The sequence below is a fragment of the Caretta caretta genome, chromosome 25 (assembly GCF_965140235.1).
Source record: "Caretta caretta isolate rCarCar2 chromosome 25, rCarCar1.hap1, whole genome shotgun sequence".
In the NCBI taxonomy this organism is placed as follows: domain Eukaryota; kingdom Metazoa; phylum Chordata; order Testudines; family Cheloniidae; genus Caretta; species Caretta caretta.
Window position 1 is genome coordinate 16,449,764 of NC_134230.1, and position 26,071 is coordinate 16,475,834.

Sequence of the window (26,071 nt, forward strand, 5' to 3'; positions counted from 1 at the left end):
ATTATACTCCACACCTGAACATAGCCATTATATGGACGACATACCCCCATATCTCAATGTCTGTACTTTGACCGGTTAAACTTTCACCCCCAATCGGGGAGATTGCAGATTATGTATTCCTTACGCCTCCCGTTCCTAAACCGAATTTCGCACCCTTTGATAATCTGTACCTTATTCCCTGATAACCAGAACCTTCTATGCTTAAACCCTGTACCATTTTCTTTTTACTTCAACATTATCTTAATAAAATTATTACTCTCCCTGACTTCTCTCCGTTTTAGATATTTCATTTAAGATGGTGGATAGTTTAAAGCCACACTGTCCAGAGTGGTAAGGCTAAAAATAGCATCTTCTGTTAAATGCTTTTCTTCATTCAAGAATCCAGTTTCGATGTCTTGTTCTCCCTTTGCCCCTCAATATCTCAGAAAATTTAACCTCTCCGGAGGGCTCCAGCCCAGGAGTAATCTTGTTGGCTAACCATTCCCTGGGAACATAGGGCTGTCATGAAAATGTTGAGGCAACTTCCTGTCATCATGTATTAAACGACTTCAATAACACTTGAAGCTGTGGACACAGTGTAAATGCAAGGAATGAAATTCTGGCCCCATTGAAGGCAATGACACAACTCCTGTTGACTACAAAAGAGCCAGGATTTTGCTAAAGGTTTTTCATTGTAGTAGGTAATAAATTAAACACTGTTAACCTCATTTCTTGTGCAAAAACTTTTTTTCTCCTGCAAAAGCAGATATGGAGCTAAATGTTTGTAAAATATTAAACATATCTGTGATTTATATAACTAATAATTCTGGGGTCTCCGCTTCGCTGGCTGTATTTTGAAAACATGGTAGACATAGTGTTGCCTCAACCAGTCTGATTTGCGTTTGAGAAGTATCTAGACAGCTCACTTTATAGGGTATGCTATATTTCTTTGTCATACTGAATCAAAGAACCATAGGGGTCGAAGGGATGCAAGGGTCATCTAGTCTAACCCCCTTGCAAGATGCAGGATTTGTTGTGTCTAAACCACCCAAGACAAATGGCTATCGAGCCTCTTTTTGAAAACCTCCAGTGAAGGAGCTTTCACAACTTCCCTAGGCAATTTGTTCTATTGTCCTACTGTTCTTTCAATTTGATTAAATCTCAGGAAAAACCTATCTGCTATGCTGTAGTTTGAACCCATTGCTTCTTGTCCTGCCCTCTGTGGCAAGAGAACAACAAAAGACATGCATTTCAGCAACTTTCCCTACCTGAAAACATTCTGAAATGTTTTATTTGCAAGTTCTTTTCTGTGATTTATTAGGCTTAAATCAAATATGCACTTAGTATGTTTGCTCTGGTGAGGAAGCAAACAGGAATACTGCTGTAGGCGTGGCCTGTGACTAAATCTTTCTAAATTATTTTTCTCTTTTTAGGACAATGTTTGTCTTCATGACAGGCTTTGCATTAATAGTTTTGGCTGATTTCTCTGAAATCTTCTGTCTTACGTCTTTAGAAAAGCATAATGTGTACGTGACCAGTTCCATAATTCCATTCTATATCACTTTTGTCAGCAGGAGAGAAGTTCTCTGTGATACCTCAGTTAATGGCTGACTAAGCACTTGGAATATTTCTTCATTCCTTACATGCCTAACAATAGATTTAAACAACAAACAAACCCTGTATTTATGCATGATAGTTGTTTTGGTGAGGTAGCCATCTGCAGGCATAAGTGAGAATTACTTTTGTCACAGAGCTCCAGCCTGCATTGATGCCAATGATCAAAGTCTCAGCCAATCATCATGAAACAGTAAGCTAAAATGTACATCATAGTTATTTAAATATTTTTGCATCATCGAAACTTAAAATGGTTTAATAGAGGGGGAAAATATCATCTATCCCACACAATCTCTGCTCTATCTATGCAAAGAGGCGCTCTCTTACCCACTTGGCTAGTAGCTAATCTGTTTGTGTCCTTCATATAATAAATGCCTGCCAAGTAGGAAATACAGTATCTGGTTGGGCTCAGCATCTTTATGCTTTTTAGTACTGCACAGGACATCCACTGTTCAGGGAGCAATGACAGCTACAAAGTGTATTCAGTGCAAATGATGTTTCTTGTCAAACAGAGTAACCATGTCTTGATCATTGTAAATTCTCTTCTCTTCTGTTTTTTTTTTTTTTTTTAAAGGAAAAGTGTCTTCAGTCAAGCCAGAGAAATCAGCTATCTTGGTGCTGAAAACTGTAGTTTTGGCATCCTCTAAACAGGTACATTTTGTGTTACAGTACATCACAACACACTCCTAACATAACTGCTGTGCCTCTTAATGACTTGTCAGTTTCTTTAATCTGTGGATCCTGGAGTTTCAAAAACTGAGTAGCTGTTTTAATTACTCCTCCCAGTGGCTTGAGGAGAGTGGTAGCGATATGCTTAGAATCCAATCAGGGAGACCACCAGGGCTGATAGGACTTGCCGCAGGTTTGTCAAACGGTGATCGTATGTTCTGTTCTGGATTTTGTTCTTTTCCCTATAAAGGATATGGGTTTAGATGGAAAGATGCTAGGGGATATGGGGCAGGGAGGAGCTGGGGAGGAATGTATTTGTGAGATTGGGTAATGCCAGTTCCCTTAAAGGGTTATTTGCCTGCTGCCCTAATCCAGATGCTCTGTGAGACACTTGTTGCAAACTTTACATAGTTGTGTATCCAGCCGATTGTTGCAGCATCTTTGTTGCAGAAAGCTGTATCTATCCCTAAAAGTAAATTTTTCAATACTCTGCACAGCGGTTTATTTGAACAACTACCTTTTGTGCTAATAGCAGTTAAACACTAAATCTTCATGCATTGTGCTCGGGCTGCACCCTACAATGCTGGAGCAGCCATTTGCTGACGTCCTACAAAATGCATCATCCAAAGATGAATTGTGACTGCACTTCAGGCATCTTTTAGTCAGAAAGGATTGTTACAATTTTCTAACTTTTGGATAATAGTATGACTGATAGATATTGGGTCTTCTAGAGAACACCAAGGAGCAGCCTGAATTTAGCGTCACAAGGATAATTGATTGATCAGTATAAATGTTTAGGTCACATCTACAAATTTAGAATTTGTTGTCTGTGAAGCCTATAAGAATAGAGTGTAGAGACTTGTTGAAGGGCACAGTGCACAAACAGCCCCTTAATGTGAAACATGACAAAAAGGCCAACTTCTGTCTCTACAAGGTGTCTACATGGCCCCCTTGACCATTGTATCTGAATGCCTCACCACACTGTTGCAAGCAGGGAAACGTTGCTACCTGGGTTTTACAGACAGGAAACTGAGGCATGAAAAGACTCAGTAACTTTCCCAAGGTCACACAAAAGAGTCTGGTAGAGCAGGAAGTCAAAACAAGGTTTCCCAAATCCCACGCTAGTGCCCTAACCCCTGCACCATCCTTCCCCTTATTGTTCCATAGAAAATGAAAAATGATGGTTCATAAAACAGTAATATTTTCCCATACCTGACTGCTTGCTTGCTTAAGTCATCTAGTCCATACCCAAGAGACAATGCAGGATTGTTGAACCCTTTCTCGTGCTTTGTACAGTCTAGTGTTAAAATCTCTGTTTATGGGGTGATTTCTCTGGCAGATTGTTCAACAGGCTACTGGATTGTGCTTTCAGATTATTTTCCTGTTCAGCCTAAATTTTCCACTGTATTTTATCCCATTGTGCTTGGTTGTGACCCCCGGGGTTTGTATCCTCCTAAATTCCGCTTCCTCCTTGATGTTCATGTGTCCCCTTTGCCTTCCACGCATTTTTTTCATCGCTTAGCCAAGCTTTGTAGTGCTCCCTCAGAAGCCAATCTATCCATTCTCTGGTGGGTTTTTGTTGGGAAATACAGGGAAGACTGTTTTCAAATACTAAATATTTGATTTGCCTTTCTTGATGTGTACCCGCTTCAAATATTTCTATATAGATTACTCCTTCATGGTCACTTTCTCAAGTAATGAATGTTTTTATCCCTTGGATCATAAAGTAGTGATATGGTGACTTAAAATACTGTTAAGGTTATTAAGTAAAATTGACCTGCCTTGTGGGTGATTCCTCTTTAAACCTGTCCCCTTCATTCAGGTGACCTATTCTCATACTTTCTTTCTTCCAAACTAAGTCCTCATGGAACTGAAAGCCAAACATAAACTAGAAATCAAACAGATTGAGCTTGTCAGCAAAGAAGTTGGAGAGGCACTTTCACAAAACAGTTTGCTGGTTCTGACTTGCACATTCCAGTACTTTTAAGAGAACAATGCCATCGGTGGGGACAAGCACACTGTCTGTTCCTGCCACTGCCACATAGATTCTGGCTTAAGACTTCTTGAATTGCCACAAGAGGGCAGTGTGTCCATGAGACTTGTGCTTTGCAGCATACAGGAAAGCTTCTGTTTAGTGCTTTTAAACTAGCAGAATCAGTCATTTGCCAATTATCTAAGAAAGATCATTGGTCCCTGGATATGTTAGCAGGCATTCGCTCACTAAAATGAGGCCCAAGTGATGGTTGTACCAACTAAGTTTGGTTAGAGCTGTCCACGTTTGTATGACTGGCAATTCCCCCTGCTTTCTCCAAATGGTAGCAGAAATGGAGTAACTTCCTGTTGCTGTGTATTAACAACCAAAATGTCCCCCTAACCTGCTTCACTTCAAGGGCAGAATGTAAATCAACACTTTTTCTTTTTTGTTTTCCCCCCTCCATTTCTCTATTGGCCACCTACTGTGCTAGAACTGATTTTGCTGTGCAGAAAATGTATCCCATGCAGCATTCACAGAATTGGAGGAGAGTGCCCTCCTGTGAGCCATAATGAAATGCTTGATTGAGTCAAAGCGTAATGAAAACATTCATGGATTAATTTTCTGTTAATCACTGCATGTTGCATTAGTATCGGCTTGTCTGGCTCAGAGGTTAACATATTGTTAACTGGTAATCTCCCTAGTAGGTGCTAATTTTATAATTCCAAATGAGAAGTATATTTCAGTGTATAGACACTGTCTATGTAAACCCCTGCACAATGAAATAAAAATTACGTATTCACTAGAGTGGTGAGTTTGGGCGGGGGGGGGGGCTCATACGCTTTCTGTAGCTTAGATTCCTACCTCTGCTGTGTGGCATTTTTTTTCCCCCTCTTGAATTTATTCCTGAAGTAGGGCACATGTTTGAAATGTCACTGCTAGATTTGGCTTCTGTTTTCAGGATGCATTTAAGAGAACCCTTTTGTTCCATTCATCTCTCCTAGATGAATAACCAGTGCTTCATCAATGGACTCATTCAGAGCGCTCTGTACTATGAGTAGGTCTTTAAAATATAACCTTTTTTTTTTTTTTTTAAAATTCTGGTGATTCTTGTCCTCTTCCTGGAGTTAAATGAAGATTGCTCTGTTGCTGACCTAGATCCAGCAGAAATTATGTTGCCCTGTTCCAGTTATCACTGTTGTATCTGGAGTATTATGTGTTCCCAAGATTCATTAAGGCATTTATCTAGTTTCCTTATTAATTGACTCTCTGAAATAGCTCATTGACTTCAGATCAGTCTCTAGAATTTAGGGCACCTGAATAATATGAAAGCACATTGAAATGAAACCTCAGAAGCCCTGTCCTGGGAGAAACATGCAAATCTAATACAATACTGTTAACCTTGTTTCCATGTCTTTCCCTATTTGCTAAAGTTATTGTTTTTTCCTTCTCAATCTCTCTTGTAATCCCTCAATTCTATATTAAAGACTGAATTTTTAGTTTCTCTAATGATGGACTAAGGTCCATTCTGAAAGTATAGCTTGGGAAGGGAGGAGCGCCTTACTTTAGGCATAGTTTGATAATGGTTTGGAGGCAAAACAGACTTACCTCTGGTTCATTAATTTCATTACAGGAACCTGTGTGCCTTTCCATTTGGCCTAATATTTGCCAGTCTTAGTCTGGAGTGGTCACAATGCAGAGCACTGTATATACAGCCAGTCATTAGATGAGATCTAAAACCTGACCACTTGTAAGTAAAGATCACATGGTGCTTTAAGAATTGTTAACTTCATTGTCCCATCTAGGTTTCAGCCCTGGAATTTACAGTGTATCTTTTAAAAAGAAAAGGAGGACTTGTGGCACCTTAGAGACTAACACATTTATTTGAGCATAAGCTTTCATGAGCTACAGCTCTCTTCATCAGATGCATGATCACGAAAGCTTATGCTCAAATAAATGTATTAGTCTCTAAGGTGCCACAAGTCCTCCTTTTCTTTCTGAAGTATTTATTATGAATAAAATTTTAATTTAAATCTCATCCATTACACAGCAGACATTTTTTCACTCTATTAATGAAAAGCTAAATAGACATAAAATTAACTAGTTGAAAACGCACTCTGAGCTTGAACGTGTGCCAAATACAATGGTGAGTTAAACACTTTTTTATGACGGAAATTGCAAAAGACCTTAGACTGAAGCTATTTTGCCAAATAGTGAACTGTCTTACTGTTTTATAACCTGGGCATGTTTTTAGTGTGTTTCTATCTTCTCTCCTCCCCACAACCCACTTTTCCCCTAAAAGAGGAAAGAAAAAGGTTGCTTTTGATGATGATGTTAGAGACTGAAAAGATCTGGAAATCATCTAGTACATCTCTTAGCCAAGGAAAGGAGTATTGCTGTAACACACTTCTTCCCCTAGTTAGTTTTCCAACCAATTTGAGGAAACTGGCATCCCTGTTAATGTTTCCGAAAATAGTTTTCGGCGTTACCAGTGAAACGTAAGTTCTGTTCTGTTCTTTCCATGGATGCTGTGCTCTCCTGAGTGATCTGCAGTGTTAGCTATTTAAAGCCTTGGGAAAGAGCGTAACAAGATATTATTAAGCAGGGTATATAACTCCAAGTATTTACCATGGAATTAGCTTGTCTAGTTTCTTTAAAGAATGAACTCTTGCAGATAGAATGTGGCTGTCTGCAGGGTTTATTATGTGTAAACTTTTTTCCCTGTTGCTCATTAATAGAAAGACACAGCCTAGGAGCATGGTTTCATGGTTGTATGCTGTCTCTCATTCTCAGTATCTCAGAATGCTTTACAAAGAAACTACTAAGATACTAGCAGTGAAATGACTGAGTAAGCAAATGTGGTTGCCATCATGTGCTTGCCTTGAACATCAGAGAGGGTGGTCTTTCTGAAGGGGTATGCTGGCTATCTTTTTTTTTTCACCTCTTCTCCTTTCTGCAGGAGCTCCAGGCTACTTAAATCCCTCTTTCCCCATAGCTATTCAGTCTCCGGGCAACTTCTTTATAGCTTCTGTTACCTGTTACTCTGTGCACCTTCCCACTAGGACCCCTGTTGGAACCACTATGCATGCAGAGATCCCTTTCTCCTAGATGCAGGGAGCACAGGCTCATCAGGCTGCTCTCCCTGTCTTCCAGCAGCTGCCCTATTTAGAATGTTTCCCACTGGCTTGCTGAGAAGCCCACAAGCAGCTGAGTGAATCTACAGAAGCAGGTGTGACTGGAGCTTAGTAGCATATTTCTTGGTGGTTTGGTTCCTGCAGATTTCCATCTCTGAATATTGATCCCTTGATGTATGGATTACTACAGAGCAGTAGAAGAGGAGAGAGAAGGCCGCCTTTTTGTTTTCCTCAATCCCTAAGCCTTCCATTTTCAGGAATCCGTTATCGTCCGAGCCAGTTCCCAGAACAAGCTTCCTAACAACTTCACAAATGGCAACTTGCTCTAGGATCTGACGCGTGCAGAATGGCTGTGGCAGCTGCTGCTTACTGAGAATTCTGGGTCACACGCTTGGCTTTGGAAAATGTGAAGACTTCTGGGGATGAGGAGAGATTCAAAAGTTGCTGCTCTTTTGGGGAATGTGGCGGTGAGCGGTTCAGCTCCCCTGTAATCAGGGTAAGCGCACTAGCCACGCAGTGTTGGCTGCCCGTCCAAACCTGTCTGACACTGCTGATTTTAATCGACTGGGCTGCTTAGAAAAGGGACATGATTTGTAACTTGGTTGGCCCCTAGATTGCTATCCAGGCACTACATACTAGGATTAAAAAGAGCATTCTTACTGTCCAATTACGACAGAATGGAATATCTCTCCTGAGCAACTACTCCTTCAGTAATGCATCCCCTGCCTTTAGGCTTACGTAATGCTGATGTAACCATGGAGTACAAAGTCCTGGTATGGGCCTTGGGCTAGTGACCTTCTAGCCCAGAAGTGAATATTCCAAGGTGAGCCATACTGACATCCAAATGGTTACCTCACATACAAAATTGCAGTATTACCGTGAATCAAAATCATGTGAGAATGTGTCCTGGTGTCTGAGTCAATTAATTACTATTAGTGGTGTTTTAATTAGCCTATTGGTACACTATGTAACGTCCCTAAGTTACTTGATTAGTGATGTAGCAAGTGAATCCTATTTGCAACTAACAAGTAAACCTCTTGCCATCTGACATCTTCATCTTCCCTGAGCTGGTAACTGTTACATCTCAATGCCTGCAGCATTGTCCAGTGGCTGGAGCACTAGGGAGACCTAGGTTCCATTTCCTGCTGTGAACTTAGGGAAGTTACTTCACCCCTGTTTCCCCTCCACTCTGTCTATTGTAAATTCTTTGGGGGCACGTACTGTGCCTAGTGCAGTGGGGCTTTGATTTGGATTGGTACTTGATGCGATTGTGGTGCAAATAATAAACTGATTCACCATCTGTGCAAATTGCCGTTGTATACAATCTGAATTTGTATTAAAACATAAGCACTAAAACTTCAATTCATAATACTGCTGTCGAGATGTTTTGCTGTTGTGAAACAAGCTGTCCTGCCACGGGGCTGGGTGGAGTGCCTGTAGCTGGAGTCAGTGCAAAGGATATATTACCAATTTCGCATGGTCAAAAAGCATGTCAGCCCTATTTTCCCCTCCCCTCCAATTGTGAGATGTAAAAATAAAAGGGGATGGTGGGAGGTTTTTTTTTCCTGTTGGCCTTTTTGGTCTTTTAGGTTACGTTCAGGCCCATTTTCAAGCTTTTTTTTTTTTTGAATCCACAAGGGCTAGAAACTTAAACCAAACCCCCAAGATTCTTTCATCACAAGATTCCAGAAGGCTGAGGCTTTAAAAAATAAATAAATGGCAAATATTGAGGCTTAACAAAATCCCAAGATAAAAATCAATAAAATCGCAAGACTTTGCAACAGAGATCTCCTGCTGAGCTCCCGTAATGTGGCATTAGGGGTCTTTCAAAGCCTACTGGTAACAAGTGAAAGATGGAATGTCTGTTCCATGCATTCAGTGTGAGGGCTGTGATAAGCAGTGACTGCTGCAGTTCACATACTGGTGGTCCATTTGCCTTCCTGCCTCCCTTTCACCAGCTAAGAAACGATGAGAACAACCAACATAGCCTGACGAACTAAACCAGGAGTGCACCCAATGCAGTTCATCCTCTTCGCTCTGGGATTTTTGTTTTTTCCTGCAGGGATATTGGCAATAAACAGGATTTCTTGCTGTCATTTATTCTGTTCTCAATCAGCTTGGTCACATTGCATGATGTCTTGTGCTTTTTTTACCTTTGCACTGGGAGTGATGGTGTGGGGAGGGAGGGAGCAGTTTTTGTTTCAGCAATCTGAGGTCAGGCTTGTTTTTTCTCTGAGCAGGAACAGGCTAGCCCCTGGAGTGGAATTCTGCAAGCCCTGTAAACAAAAGGCTTATTTCTGTGGAAAACCCCAAAGGTGGTGCTCTGCTTATCAGGAAGATTTGAAGAGGGGTTAGTATTTCTGAGAATTGTTCCAAATTATGCTAACTCTCACCCCTAGATTTTTGTGTAGGCTTTTGGACTGAATATGCATGAAGATCACAGCAGCCACACATGTTATTAATCAGCCCTGTGTTTAGTATCTGACAGTGCTTGCACTGTTTACAAGCCAGTGAGCGAGCTTTTATTCAGAGTAAACAAAACAGCAGTTTGTGACTCTTAAGGCCCACTTACAAGAATTTGACTTTGCTAGATGTGTGTTACCTGGTTGAAGTATCTTGAAAGGACACATGAAGCTAGTAGTCCAAACATATGATTTGCCAGCTGATTGTAGGCATGTGCTGCCTTCCCTCTTCCTCATGAATAATGAATATAACCTCTATACTGGGGAGCCCAGTGGCTTCAGTCACGTTTGGGACCCCACAGTGCTAGCTGCTGTATAAATGGTACCAGCCCTGAAGAGCAATCTAAGGGACTAATTTTAAACCCTTACAAAAGCATTTGAAAATATTGCCAAGAATCTGACCCTGTTCCTTTTTAAACTACAATAGGGAAATATTAACCAAATCTTTCCACTGCCCCTCTTCTCTCAATATGGCTTGCTGCAATTGATATGTAATAAGAGGTTTAACATTTTTTGGAAGGCTCTGGATTTTGGAAATGTATTTTCTGGGACTGGAAACTGGAGCTAGAGCAGCTGATTTAAAACCCTTAACATGCCACTTGGTGTATGGGGGAGGTTGTTACAGTTGAACTATTCCCTACATTCAGCCAGCTGGTCCAATAAGTGAATCCATACCACAATTGCATCTGCCTGCTTTGCCCTTCCTGTGTAAACTTTGGGGTCATCTCCCTTCTGCCAGCCAAAGATTTCTGAATAGCTAATGCATCTGCTGTTCACTAGATTAGTGGAAAGTAAGTAACAATTATACTTATCCAAAAGATGGACTGCAGAAAGGAACAGCCTCTGAAATTGCTCTAGGGCTTTTGTAATAAGCTGGCCTAGTACTCCATTATGGTGGAGAACATGGACCTGGTGATTGTAAAATAAATGAGCTTTATAACTGTTAAAAGATTACGGGTGCCTGTTGGAATCCTAAGAGTTTTGTGAGCTGGGTAATGCTGTTCATTCTGATGTGCGCTCCTTATGCCTGAACTGTTCATCAGCCTTGGGGTAAGGTACGTTTCTTTTCAAAATGGCACATTAAGGAAGCTCTGATGATCACTGATAGAAGAGTAAACCTTAGGTGAACACTCGTTTTTATATCACTTCAGTTTTTCCATTAATTAGGTGTAAACATTTTAGGAAGTTGGTGTTTGGTGTTCATAACTTGAATGCGAACATAGAAGAGCATATGTGCTTTATTTAACATACCTGCAGAGGGGGATACAGTGCTTGTTCACATTCACTTGTTGAAATTTCAAAAAAGTCACTGCACAGGGAGCCTCACATCTCTTGTTATGGTCACATCCCATGCGGGGACCAGTTGGTTCTACTCAGCACAGCTTCATCTAGCCAAAAGGTAGATGTGTTCCGCTGAGAGAGTTAAGTCGTCCAATAAACCAACCCTTGCGCTTCCTTCTGCAGTTTGAAAATTGTGGTTGACTCCTTCAGCAGCTTGCTATTTATCACTTCACTATTTATCACCTCTTACTGAGCACCAGAAGCATTTAAACAACTGTGCATACTTTTCAGGGTCCAAGTAATTTACTATTTAAATCTGTTTGCAGATTAGAAGCCCCTAATGTTCTCTGCTATTCCATGGCATGGTAAAACTGCATGCAGTAGTTCTGAGCCAGCTTTGAAATGGATGCTAATTTTTTCATTTCAATCTCCTCAGGAAAAGCTGAAAAGCAGTGCCTTGCTGTGGCCCTATATTACCGTGAACCAAACTCTGTGGTACAGTTATAAAAGATTGGGTAGGTTGGGAGCCTAGTGAGAGTTTTCTAGGAATCCAGGTATTGAATTATGATATTGTCCCTCTGGTGCTTTGTTCTTGGAGGGATGGCTGAAGTCTGTATCTCTGCTGACTGAGCTGCTTTGACTGTTATCACTTCAAATGTATTGTGCTGTTGGACTGGGCCTTAGAGAGATGATAGTTTGGTTTTTGCTTAGGGAAGTGGCGGTTCATAGTAGTGGGCTGGTTAAAAGCTTTGCCGTTTGGGGTGGGCAGTACAGGTGAACTCTGACTCTAGTATAGCCTGAGAGTTAAGAGAGTAAGTTCTTTGACTTCATGTTGTACAGAGACACTAACTAGTAAGAGCTGGCAGGACATCTGGGAAAGCAGTTCATGCCCTTCCCTTATGAAACAACAACAACCACCCACTAGTTATTTCATAGAAATAGCCTAAGTACATAGTTGCTTATTGATATACTAGTTTACTGTAGTTTAAACTAACACCCTCTCTCCCTTTATAGTGATTTTAATTAAAGTTTAATTAAAGGTGTGTTTAGGTCTGCAGCCCTCGGTACTGGATGTTGAAATTGCCTCTCTAATGGTAATGCACAATGATTAGTAGATAGCACTGTCTTCAAGAACTTGTTTCTCAACATCCTAAATGGGTGAAGACACTTCTTGAGTCTCTGATCTTTAACTTGGTCTTTCCTGGAAGTAGAGGCAGTGCAGAGGTAGCAGGCAGCTCCTGCATAGTTGAATTAGTGTGGTGTGTTACACAACCCATTGCCTCTGTCACTCTCTCTCCTTGGCTTTGATGTAAGTGCTCACCTGACATTGTGAAGGAAGCTTCTTGAAACTCAATCGTTGGTGCATATTCATAGCTGAGATTTGAACTTGCATCAAATCAAGCAAGTCCTTGTTGCTTCAGTGAGAATCTGATGCACCAGCCAGCTCAAGCGTTGCCATCTGTTCCGAAGAAGGAAGAATGAGGGGAATTCTAACCACCTGTTCTCCCCCTGCTAGCATTACTCTGGTTAATTCTTCGGAGGGTCACTGAGTCCAAGGTTGCCTCAGAAAGGAACGCATGGCCAATGTTACAGAAAGTTTAACTGAGTAAGAAATGTGGGTACAAGTGGAGCACATGAAAGTGACAAGATGGTGTCTTGACCTTGTACTCTGAAGAATGTCTAGGTCCCCAGTGGTGGTCCAAAAACAAGGCTTTTGAGAGGAGCCAATGTAGTATCTTAACTACTGCCATTTGCCCTTTACCTACAATAGCTGTCCTGGTGGTAGCATTCAGTTATATCCCATCTCTCTGCTGGATCTCCCAGTCTCTGTGACCCTGATCTCTACAAGCAAGCTTTTTGTGTTGTGACATGACCTTTGTCTAAAGCCTAATTGCCTTGCTTAGTACTTAGTAGTTTGGGGCCTGATTTCCTGAGTCTGCCTCTTCTCCTGTCATAGGTTACACCGTTATCAGTGGCGGTGCTGAGCTGGATGGAATTCCCTCTCTAAAAGGGCAGAGGAGCTGTCTGTAACAATGAGAACCCTCTGTTCTAAACTTGCTCTCCTGACCCCTGAGTCATCCAGAACCTGGTTTTGTTAATCTTTCAGATCTAATGCAAGGTTCTTTTTGAGGAAGGCATGGTCTGAGGACTGGAGTTCTTTCTGGGGCTTGAGGATTTTACATTTACTTTGCACATAAACAGATTTTCCTGCAATGAATAATTAACTTAAGTGTCCAGAGAACAGGAAGGGGAACCTATTGATCATTGACATACATGCAAATGTGCCTATTAATAGCAAAAAGGTGACTGCATTTAATTCTAAAGGAGCTTTTCTACAAGCTCACAAACAGTACTAAACTGTTGCAGTAGATCTCTGAACGATTATCAGTCTCAAGTTTTTCTCTTCATCCCTACTTTAACTTAGAATTCAAGCAAACAAAAGGGGAGGTAATACATATTATTTAGGCACATGCAAAGTTCTTTGCTATTCCTAAGTATCTGTAGTGATAGCTGGCAGTTTTGCCTGTGATAAAGAACTTGCAGCAATTACTATTGCATCACAAAATGACATTTGATTAGAACACTTCCCTCCAGCCAGAGTACAGAAGGTATGTCGCATTGACCAAGGTTTAAATAAATCGGAGGAAAATATTGGTGAAAGGAGCCAGGCACTCATGGGCCCAGATCCCAGTAGAGAGATAAGCATAAGTGACATGTTTTTCACTCCACAAAACAGTTTTGTTTGTGTTCAAACAGTAAGTGGGGGAAACAAGCTGACTTAGATTTCAGCTCAGCTGGATTCTTGGAATTGATCCAGAACACACACACATCACCTTTGTGTTTAGTGCAGTAAGCAGGGTTGACCGGAAAAAGATTGAGCAATGTCTTACTGGTAAGCAGGAAGTCTCTTCCTGAGGAGAGTCGGAAGGTGATGCAGGAGGGGAGCTTCTACATATAAAAACTAATTGTGCCTTTAATGCTTCCTCTCTGACTTTTAATGTTCTGTTAAAATACAAGTTGCTTCCAGGCCTAGAACGTCTTTTGTCCTTGCTGCTTGAGAAAGTTAGACTTGCCACCAGAGCTGTTTTTAGCCATCGTGACTAAAGATACTAAGGGGCTTCAATGTAAAAGCGCTTTTGTGTAGAATTCCCCTATCAGCATTATGTGGGTACAAATTCTTCTATTATTTGTTTGGATTCCCTTGTAATGGGGGCGGGACAGTGTCAGAGCTTTTAAAGCACCGAGCCTGATGTTGGTGCACAAATAACTTAGTCAGCCATTGAATGTGATCAGCTAACCAGACTGCAGAGAATTTGAGAGCAGATTGCTATTTCTAACTGAACTCACTCATCCAGTAGTTGAAATTGGAGATGACTGATCTGATGTTTCAGATGCTGCCAAGTCAGACTGAGCATCACAAGAACACAGCTTGACCTCTAGGGCATGCACGTACATTATGTATTTTTTTTTAAAAAAATCCCTTGCCAATGTTTTTCTGGCATATTCAACAGGAGCCCTGATCAGAAATACTTAAACATTCAAATGAATCAACATGTACCTCGGTATACAAACTTCATATTCGTTGTGAACAAGCTGTTTTCATTGTTGTAATAAACAAGGCCCTACATTCACTTTGGTTGAAGTATGACTACAATAAAATCACTGTGTAAATAGGGCAAAATATATTGCCCCAGTTTGTAACATCTAATAATGCATTAAATGGATGATGCATTAAGTGACTGTTAAGCCTGTGAATTCCAATTCATTTTATAAAGTGAATCATAACTTTGAGCTCACAAACATTGACACCTGCTGTGCCGCAGGAAAGCTGGAAGAGGTTTATTGTTACCTGGATGACAAACAGGGGGACTCTCTAATCTTTCAAACCTCTGAGTGGCTATTTAGCTGTATTCTAGATTGCATTGGCACTAAGGTTTTGTCTGCTTGCAGTTGAAGGTGCTTCAGCATGCAGGTGTGCTGTCCGCTCTAGCATTGCCAGCCTTTTGGTCATGTTCTGAGCAGTTCTTGACTCTTGTGTCTACTGCTTGACTTTTCCAGCATCCTTCAAGCTGGGATTGCTGCTGACTTCAGACAGCACTGTTGGCTCATGTGGAATTGTGCAACAGTGATCACGCTGATTGATTAGGGATCAAGCTGGATAGGCTCCAAAGGATGTTCATCCCTCTTAGCCAGAAGTCTTACTTCACGGGGTGTAAAAGAGCTCTACGCTTCCATGCAGGAGTAAAGGGAGATGGGGAATTCTTCAATACTGGAGGTTTGCAGCCTTGGTAGTCTTTTTTTTTTTTTTTTTTTTATGGTCCTTTTGCTAATCTTTTTGTGGCTGTGGTATCCTGGATGGATCAAAATGACTATACTCATCATCCATCTGAGGTTGCTTTCTGCCTTTTTTTTCCCTCTCAGTGCTTGTAAATGTGCATTGCCGGCTGCTGCTCTCAAAATGTGCCCTGCATATTGGATCTTTTTTACTAAGATCTCTAAGTAACACTTAGAGTTCAGTCGTCTCCAGTGCTTTTGGGGAATTACTGTAACTGGGTAGCAGGGACACTTTTTAAAAAAAAAAAAAAATCAATCTAATCCAGTCCTCTTTGGAACCTGGTATTTGATTAACCAGTAGTACCGGAACAGCAGCTATTGAGCACAGTGACTTTCAGCTTTAGTGTTGCAGGATTCATTACTCTGCACTAGACTACATGAGACGAACTGGAAATACCAGACCTTCCCCATCACTTTTAATTAAGCAGAATGGCTGCAGCTGAGGCAGCACCTCAATAAATGATTTAAGTGCTGAGCTTCTCTGAACATTGATGGTATCGCACTTAAGTCTCTCTTTCTGGGAAGTGTCTAGCAAAGCAAACTGCCATTTGTTCCATTGTTCTCCTCCTGCTGAGCATGGCATTAGCACCATATATTCTGTCAAAATTATTAAACCACCAATTCCAATCTTCTGTGTACACGTTCAGCGTTAAAGTATTGTCTTGTGCTGACTAATCCTGAAATAAGCAAACTCCAATTAATATAATGAAGCACTGTTGTAATTAAAATCCCATGCCTTTTATATAAGGTGGAATAACAAGTGATGTATCAGTAACATTGTTGAATCCTCCTGTAATTTGGTATGATGGTGGTGGTCTGGGATCACTCTACTCAATTTTACAGCCTCTGCGGTCTCACTCCAAGCTCTTCAGACTCTGACATGGCTTTTCTTGCAGAGAGTTTTCCCTCTTCAAAATAAAATCTTTCTTGTGTTTTTAACTCTTAAACTGGAACAGTGTCTACAGCTGCAATTTATTCCTGGTGCTAAACTACCAATGAGAATTCATTACATTGAGAGAATGGCAGAACTAGGTGAGTGAATTTGCAGCCACTTTAAAGGAGATAACTGAGATTAAGCATTGGGCTCACACTATATAGACTCCCTGGAGTCAGTTGAATCCCAACAGGATAGACTCTGGCTGTCTATCCCCCTGAAGTAGATCAGCTGAGTTTCATGCAGTCCTGTCCTGTGTGGATCTCTCCACCAAGACCCAAGAGGCTCTGTCTATTTTGTGTGGGTGCTGAAGATTCCCTGGGACTCAGCATGTCAAGTATCCAGGCCAAAATCATCTCTCCTCCCCCCGGCCCACATACCCACAGCTGCAGTACTGTATATCTAGATGTCATGACCTTTCATTGGTGTTTGCCTGTACAAATAAAGTGCTGAGATCCCTTTGGGGATGATAGGCTCTATGTAAATGTCAAATACTACTCCTCTGGGGGCCACCTAATATGGAATTTGTGGCTATTAAGAGTTCTACAGCAGGGTAACTGACTGCAATATGCAAGTGGAACTCCAGTAGTGTCCTGTTCCTTTCGTTATGGGCTAAGGTGTGCTCTCTTGTTTGGATCAGTGTTTTAATACTTTGCATGTAACTAGATAGCTCCTTCTATATAGGAGTCACAAAGGACTTTTCAGATATTACTTAAGCCTGGCATTAGCTCTGAAAGAGGCAAGTGTTCCCCCTTCTTACTGAGGCACAAGTGAAGGGACTTATGTAAGCTTAGACAGGGAACCTGTGGGAGAGCAGGGAATAGAGACTAGCTTTCCCAGTCCTATCCCTTAAGCAGACTGGTTTGCTTTTAATCAGCAATGAAGTGTTGGGGTAACCCACTGGTATCCTCTGAGCACCAGTCCACTTTTCTTGTAGGTACGTCCAATGAAACTGAAGCATTTGAGAAATTCATGCATGAAACATGCAGAGCACCATAAAATTGTTTTTAAGGTGTTCAGAGTCCATAGAGCTACATGAGATGGACCATAAAATGTACCACGGGGGAGAATTTCAAAGACACATGGCAGCCAGGCACCCAGGTTTCTCTCGTGCCTTTGAAAATTTCCTGTCTTTACACACAACTCATTTAGGTAGGAAAGAAGGAAAAGGCAGCTGCATGCAGTGTACCTATTTGATCTGCAGATGTCGCTGTTAAACCACTTTACTGGTTTCAGGGGTAGAAATGCTGCTCTTTTGAATTCAAAAACTATTGATACCGGCATTTTATCTAACCTTAAGTAAAGTATGCAAGCTTTTAAAAAAAATATAAACCTAACTTGCTTTTGACTTGAGGTGCAAATTGCATCAGATGTTGCCACTGTGCACTGAATCTAATTGGCATGTGTGGGAGTTGCTTTATAACTGTTTGGATGCCAGAATGAATATGAATGAAGCAATATATTTAGACTTAAATTTTCAATAAAATGAGGAAGCCACCAGGTGGCAGTTCTTTGTTCTGGTGCATCTCAGCTGTTGTGGTGTTTCTGGCCCACAGATTCCAGAATCCCATGGACTGAACACCACAGTCTAGACTAACTGACAGACAGAATTCCTCTCCTGTTAGGTAAGCAAGGAGTAGACACCAATTATGCAGATTCTCAGCCATAGTCTTCCTTTTTAAATTTACATTTTTCAAACTGTCTAAATAAGGAAGCTGCCTTCTCATACAGTGAAATTCAGACCCAGAAACTAGAGTAGCTCGCAGCTGCACTGCCTTTGTGGGTTGGTTATGTTTTAAAGGTGTCTTAGTCACTGCATGCTGGGCATTTTTGCTCTTGGTGTTGAGTGTCTGCTGAGAAGGAGGTGGGATTGAAAAATGGGTAGCAATATAATACGGCAATTAGTTTAAGAAAACCCTCATAGCTAATGGATTTTATGTAATGCTGATTAGCTGTGCAGTGATGCTGAAGTATACATAGGGATGCTATTAAATACTAAAGCGTTATTCACATACTTGATAATGAATAGACATAGTATTGTTTGTGCTCTTCTATACTAATACTGGGAGTGACTCAGGAACAGTGTGCAGAGCTTTTTACATCTAGGCTACTGAATCTGTACTGAGTAGAAAATCTTCAGTTAGTATTTGACTATTCTGTGGCCTCTGTGAAATGAGTTTCTTTGTGTGTGTGTGTGGGGAACCTATTGCAGTTGATTAGTCTAGAGTAACCACGAACACTTAATTCACTTATTTGCTCTTGAGCAGGGGTGGGCAAACTACGGCCCACGGGCAGGATTCGGCTCGCCAGCCATTTTAATCAGGCCCTCGAGCTCCCACTGGGGAGCGGGGACTGGGGCTTGCCCTGCTCCAGTCATGGAGCAGGGTTGCGGGCTGCACCACATGGCTCCCAGAAGCAGCAGTATTTGCCCTCCTCCCCCCCCCCCCCCCACTCCAGCCAGGGAGCAGGGTCAGGGGACACTCCACACGGCTCTCGGAAGCAGCGGCATGGTCCTTCTCTGGCTCCTATGCACAGGGACGGCCAGGGGGCTCCACTTTGCATGCTGCCCCAGCCCCAAGTGCCACCCCCGCAGCTCCCATTGGCCAGGAATCGCAGCCAATGGGAGCTGCAGGGGCAGTGTCTGTGGACGGAGCAGCGTGGAGAGCCGCCTGGCCATGTTTTTGTGTAGGAGCCGGAGAAGGACAATGCTGCTGCTTCTGGGAGCTGCTTGAAGTAAACGCCGCCTGGAGCCTGCACCCCTGAGCCTCCCCTCACGCCCCAACCCCCGCCTCAGCCAGATCCCCCTCCAGTCCTCCAAACCCCTCGATCCCAGCCTGGAGCACCCTCCTGCACCCCAAACCTCTCATCCCTAGCCTCACCCCAGAGTCCGCACCCCCAGCCAGAGCCTGCACCCCTTCCCACACCCCAGCCCTCTGCCTCAGCCCTAATCCCCCTCTCGTCCTCTGAACCCCTTGGTCCCAGCCCGGAGCCCCCTCCTACACCCAGGAGCCCTCACTCCCCCCCCCAGACCAGAGCCCCCTCCTGCACCCTGAACTTCTCATTTCTGTCTCCACCCTGGAATCCACACCCCCAACCAGAGCCCTCACCCCCTCCCTCCTCCCAACCCCAATTATGTGAGTATTTATGGCCCACCACACAATTTCTATTCCTGGATGTGGCCCTTGGGCCAAAAAGTTTGCCCATCCCACTCTAGAGGAATAAAATTGGCCCCCTAGGGCTGAGCCGCTCTGAGTATTTCTGTTCTTGTACGTGGAAATCTATCACGCCACTTAGTTCGTTCACCACACTTCTCCAGCACTCATTTTTAAACTTTCTGCCTCACTTGTCCCCTGTAGCGCATTCCCTATGTCTGCTCTTTGATTAAATCTTAATATTTCCTCATAAATTGAATCCTTCAGATGTTTGCCTTTTTTATCTAAGGAAGTTTTTCTTGCAGTACAAAGACTGTTATGTGCGTTGTCTAGTTCAGTGATTTTCAACCTTTTTTTCTCGTGACCCCGTTGAAGAAACTTGTTGATGCTCCCGACCTAACAGTGGGGGATGAGGGCTTTGGGGTGCAGGAGGGGATCAGGGCTGGGACAGAGGGTTGGGGTGCAGGGCTGAGGTCAGGAATGAGGGTCAGGGCTCTGGGCTAGGGATGCAGGAAGGGGCTCTGGGTTTGGGGGGCTCAGGGTTGGGGCGCAGGCTTACCTCGGGCAGCTCCCAGTCAGCGATGTAGTGGGGGTGCTAAGGCAGCCTTTCTGCCTCCCTTGGCACCGCGGACCGCGCTGCGCCCCAGAAGCAGCCAGCAGCAGGTCCGCCTCCTAGGCAGAGGTGCGCAAGCAGTGTCCGAGAAGGTAGGGACTAGCCTGCCTTAGCTGGGCAGCACCGCCGACGGGACTCTTAACAGCCTGGGCAGCAGTGCTGACCAGAGCTGCCACCACCCAGTGCCTCATGTTCTGTGACCCGCTACGGGATTGCGACCCGCCTTTTGAAAACCACTGATTTAGTTAACTGTTAGATGGATCTCTCTGTGCCACTCTCTTAAAAGTCAGCATCATTGAATCTAAAAGTTTATGCCACACTTGTGTGGTATAGAGGTGCAGCATCTGCTTAAGCGTCAGAACCGAAACCTGATCGTTTCCATAGAAATTACTCCCAACTCTTGCTGAAGACCTTACAGCATTAACTTGACACAGTGAGCTGGAATGAGAGATAAGTGGAGATTTAATAAAACATTGCTTAACTGGTCAGTATTTGGCAGCTCACCAACAAGGTGAAACGGTTGCTGCCATGTGATGATCAAGTATCTTCCCAAGAAAAGATTGGGAAGAGTCTTGTAAACATATTAGATTCACTATAGGTATGTGGAGCTCTCTTGGCCGCCTCTGCACCTAGGGGTCACAGGTATATGCTGGTCGCTTCTGGGAGCTGCGTGGAGCCAGGGCAGGCAGGGAGCCTGCCTTAGCCCTGCTGTGCCACTGACCGGACTTTTAACAGCCCCGTCAGTGGTGCTGACCAGAGCTGCTGGGCATTCTGGATGCCTGGCAACCCTAATCTCGGGTATACCACTATCTTATTTAGCCTCCCAAAATACCGTGTGGGAAGGATGTCTTTCAGTAGTCTGTAGCACTAAAACCCTGAAACAAGTAATGTGTGTGATATTGCTTATTAAATAAAGTGCCCCGTTACACCCATGACTCGGAACACAATTTCTAATCACTCTGTGGTGCTGGCTTCCTAACATGACTGACATCTGCAGACACGACTGACATAAGTACTCTGTAAACTCTGCACACAGTAAAATATTTGTCCTATTCTAGACCTGTTATATAAACCATCTTCAGCTCATATTTTAATTTGCAAGTGTGTTTAATGTCTCCTCTTTGAGATCAAAGATAATGTGAGGGGATGAGCTGTCTGCTGAGTCAGTCTTTACTGCCTCTTGTTTTTGCCCTCCAGCCCTCCTACACACTCCACCTGCATGCTGGTCTAACCTTTAGCAGCTGAAATCTTGATGTGGTTTTTCTCTGTGCAATGGGTAACAGTCAAGTAATCTTTGTTTTCCTTTTGCCTAAACGATCATCCTCCCACCGCAAATACAGTTTGGTTTTTTTCACAAGGAGAAATGGCTTGCGCGCTTTTTTTTTTTTTTTTTTGGAGGGGCTGCTGCCGATGGAGAGAAGAGTGTTCCTACTAACACGTGAGCAGTTAGCCTACCAGGGTGTCTCTGTGTTGGCAAACAGCCAGAATAATCCAAACACGTCTTTCCTTTGAAACATCTAAACTCCTTGCAAATGTGGATGCATTTATATTCCAGAGGCAGCCTAATTACCAGGCTGATACTTCACTATCCTACAACATAATGTGCAGAGCTTACAGAATTGGGTCAGTGTTATCTAATGGACTTCAAGATAACTTAGCTCAGTAATACTAGGAGAGTCCTAGATCACTCTGGAATACATTTGATTTCCACTTTTCCTGTGGAACATTAATAGCAACTCATTTCTTACTTGCTTGAAATGATGTGTTGTGTGATGTTGGACGTACATATCTGAATTGTCCAAAAAATAAACGGTCTGTTGGCATTGCTTCCAACACCACCATGCAGCTAGTACGCTGTTGAGTTGGCCTATATTAAAACAGATTTGATTTTTTTTTGTCCAAATGCCAATAAATTCCTTAATTCTTGTGGCATAGGAGTTCTCTAAAACCTGGTCCATGTTTGTATTGTGCAAAATGCAGACTTCAGGCGTAAACTAAGCCCATCGTTGCAAAGAGGGTTAGGAAACATGGCTGAGTTGCTCTTTCACCTAGTTTACAGTCCTGTCTGAACTTGTAGTCAAGACAAGAAGACTTTGTCCGGCTGTAAATTTTTGGTCTGTTTTAAAATGCAAATCTTCGGTGAGGTTTTGCTGGTGGATTTAACTGAATAATCTAGCTATTGCACTGTTTTTATATTTGTCCTAGTAATACCTGGTGTGAAAGCGCCCTATCAAATGTCATACTCTTATTTTTGTTTAAGTTGTAAACGGTAGTGCATAGAATACTCGAGTTTGACAGGGCCGCTTGCTTACATTCTCTAGGTGTTTGATTTCTCTAAATATAGATGCATGTAAAAATGCTTCAGCAGTGTTAACTTTGCATATTTTCAGTCTGTCTCAGATCTGTGTTCAGGGTGCATTATACAGCCTTCCCTCCACCCCCCACCCCCACCCACCGCTCCTGTCTCTACGCACTTGCATTCCACAACCCTTAGAATAGTATTCTTCCTTTCCTCTACACTGGATCATTTGTTTAGGATCTGTTTAAATTTTGAATCCTAGGAACGGTCTCCAAATCACTTAAACTACCAGACACCTTTGTTAGTTACATTCAAACTTTTTTCCCTGTGGCATTTTAAGTCTCCTTCCTACTTACTAAAAAAAAAAAAGTTGATTTTTGGCAACTTTAAGTTGCTTGTTGCTATAGTTCAGTGTGTGGAATTAATTTTGAATCCCAAAATACCATCTGATTAAGTGCTGTTGCAGTTTGTTTATTAGGCATCCAGCTCTTTCAGTTAAAGGTCTCAAGGGAAAGTTACTTTTTTTTATGACCGATGGCAGCTTTGACTGGAGAAATCAACCATGTCTTGAATTTTTCCTCCTCATATTGTGTATACAAGACCTCATGCATGAGCTCTTCTTTCCTCTGAGAAGAACTTTGCTTCACAGCCAGTCCTAACCAGAGGAACTCACTATATTATTATTACATGCCTTGTAGCTGTGGAAGGTCACAAGAAAAGTGTGTGCAAGACCAGCTCTGTGATTAACACTTCACAGAAATTGTTTGAACAGTAGACTTTTAAATCTCTGGGGCTCCTCAGTTTTCCACCAAGGACCAGTGTTTATCATTGCTGATAACTTGGGAGAAAAAAGTTGTCCTCTGGTACACATGTTGCTCTGAGGCCATATAAGTCCGAACAAATGCAACTCCTCTCCTGATTCAAAAGATTACAGTACATCCTGTTCTGCCAGTCTTCCTTGATGTTCCTCCCAACATGCTGGTTTTTATTTTTTCAGTGGGTTTGAAGATTGATTTGTTTTTGTTTTTTAGTAGTTTATGTATTCAGCAGAAGCAAACTTTGTATTTTACCTCTCTCTTTGGGTGAGATAAGCCATTTGGTTCTGACTTTCTTTAATTGCATTTTCTAGCATTTCTCATTCTGAAGGACACCAAGTGGTCTACAAAATTAACTAATAAATGCAGCAGGTGTCTAATACAGCACAGCAACTCTCCTCTGTGACTTTAAATTGTCACAGGCGCCTTGAGCCCAAGGTGCGTACGCTTTTTTTTTGATCTAAACTGGGTAAAACACTGCACAACAGTTCACAGCAGGAGGTCAGTACAATGAGGCTTCAGAGAGCCATAATTACTTGAGCGGGAGCTTGACCAGCTCACTGGCGTTAACACCTTCTGCTCCTCTAAAAAGCACGAGGAGATGTTTTTAACGAGGGGGGTCACACACTTGGTCGCTTGTTAGCCAAGCTTCTTGCACGCACCTAGGAGCTCCTTGCACACTCCATTTCCCACCACAAAAGCTCCCTGGGGTGCCACCCTCCCAACCCCCTCTTTTTCAGGGACTCCCTGCAACTCCCCAGTCTCCCCCAGCTAGGGGCTCTGTTTGCCCCTCATTCCCTCTCCTCCCCACAGTCTACTAAGGACCATTATGCCAGCCAGAGTGACACACCAGGGTCTCCCATTCTCTGCCATACCAGCACCATTGCAGAGGCTCTGTGGGGACTAGCTTATGGGGGAGAATGGGGGCACAATTTCCCCCATGAGGTGTTGTGTTCCCCATTCTCCCTCCATGCCAGAGCGCGCTCTGCTCCCTGTTCACACCTTCCCTCCCTCTTCTGTGCCCTATTCCCTCATCCCCATACCAGGGTCCCATATTCCAGCCCAATATGATGGTATATGTGCATGCCCCCATTGCTCTTCGTTCAGAGTACCAACATGTTACACTCTGTTGAGAGGATGAGCAGGGATGAGATGAGGTATTGTTATTGTGGAAGGTGTTCATGGGGCCATCAACCAGGTGTTTGATCTATAGACAGCTACAGAGGTGCTTCTTCATGTTGTTGCGACTTCATGTGTTCCTGATTGCCCCCATCCCCTTCTGTTTTTTCAGTTTTTCCCCAAAATCAAGAGGATTCTGGCCATTGATTCCTAGAATGTTCCCTGAAACTTTGGAATTGATTGACTGACCTTCAAAAGTTACCGAGTTACAGACAGAGAAATGCTGTCAAGCAGACTATAAAGTCTCTGCAAGCTCAACCCATTCTCACAAGTAATCAGGACCCCTCTATTGAAGAAAGATGGCATTTCCTCAGTGTCGTTAATCCCTTGAGTGCCATGCTGGTCCTGATTCTGAGGAAGTAGTGCCTCCCACATGAGTGCTGCTTCCTGCAGCACCTCACTTTCCTTGAAGGCCGCTTTGCCATGATCTACCTGGATCACAGCACTTGGTAGATTCCAACAGATTTCTGGCCATTAATAAACAAAGGTTGGTCAGAGTCTGGCTGCAGCCATGTTGATGACCTGTATCGGAGACTCTTGTGCCCCTTTACAAAAAGCAAAAATCCCCAGGTTTTGCCTGCTTTTCCTTTCCCTGTTAATTAGGGCAGTGGTTCTGCATTTATGAATGGCACATAACAGAGACAAGAAGCGTAACCCCCTCACTACCTCCCATCAAAGTGAATGGTGGGTGTAGCGCTGAGAACTGATCCTCAGAGGTGCTGGTTTGGATAAATATTTCTGCAAATTGTCCTCAGAAATGCTGACTAAAGTCACTTCATTAGAGAGCCTCTGACACAGAACGCAGAAAACTTAGCAACAGGAGCAGTAATCAGATCATCCAAGATATTTCCTTATAAAGTGTTGGTGGGGCTGCAGAACACTGCCAGCATGAGTGGTCCGTACTGCCAGTAATTCCCCCTCCTTTTTCCTTTCTCTGTGGCAGTAAAGACTTGGTTTACGTGAAATCCACACCCTTGGCAGTAAGGTTTGTGTGGAGATTGCTGAGATGTCTGCAAGATGCAGATTCTGTAACTGTCATGTCTACAAACTCAAGAATAACACCAGGATTTTGCAAAACAAAAATGTTTTATCAAAGGGTGCATGTCACCCACCATGTAGCCATTCAGAGCAGCAACAGAAGTAGCTTTTCAGACAGCCCTAAAACAAAGGACATGATTCCTGAGAACCTTTGAGGCAGCGTCTTTTAACACCCCTTTTGCCATCCTCAATATAAAGAAACCTAGGGTCACTTACATTGCAGAAGCAAAGGACTGTAAAAGCAAACTAAGGTATGCTTCTGTATTACTTAACTCTGTCTTTCACTAGTTGAGAAAAACGTCTCAAACAGTTCTTCTGATTGTAGGACAACCTAGCATCCAAGCAACTATCCCTTGAGCTCCAAAGAAATACATTTTTTTCTTTTACTGTTGAATCGTGTTGAGTACAAACCAGATGCAAGAACCAAAGGCTCCAAAACGTAATTTACTTTGTTTAATGATTCTGGGATGAGGTTGATGTGAGCTTTGGGAAGTTTAGTTCTGCTTTGAATTCAGTGTTTCTAACCCCTCTTGGGATCTGGAGCTATGGGAGATTGGGCTCATCCCTTAGGCCACTACACAAAGGGATCTCACAA

General features: G+C 42.8%; 1 protein-coding gene across 46 annotated transcripts in view; it reads left to right on the forward strand.

Moving 5' to 3' along the window:
• GNG7 (G protein subunit gamma 7) overlaps nucleotides 1–26,071 on the forward strand; it is a 128,444-nt gene that overhangs the window by 23,523 nt on the left and 78,850 nt on the right. For 26 of the 46 annotated variants that reach the window (XR_012666094.1, XR_012666093.1, XM_048830614.2 and 23 more), the window contains one exon: nucleotides 2,168–2,244. The exons of 15 other annotated variants lie outside the window; for them this stretch is intronic. The gene's annotated coding sequence lies outside the window, so the exon portion shown is untranslated. Of the gene's footprint in view, nucleotides 1–2,167; nucleotides 2,245–9,693; nucleotides 9,719–17,983; nucleotides 18,006–26,071 lie in introns of those variants that run through there. 5 more of the 46 variants (XM_075123275.1, XM_075123298.1, XM_075123276.1 and 2 more) reach the window with 4 other exon arrangements.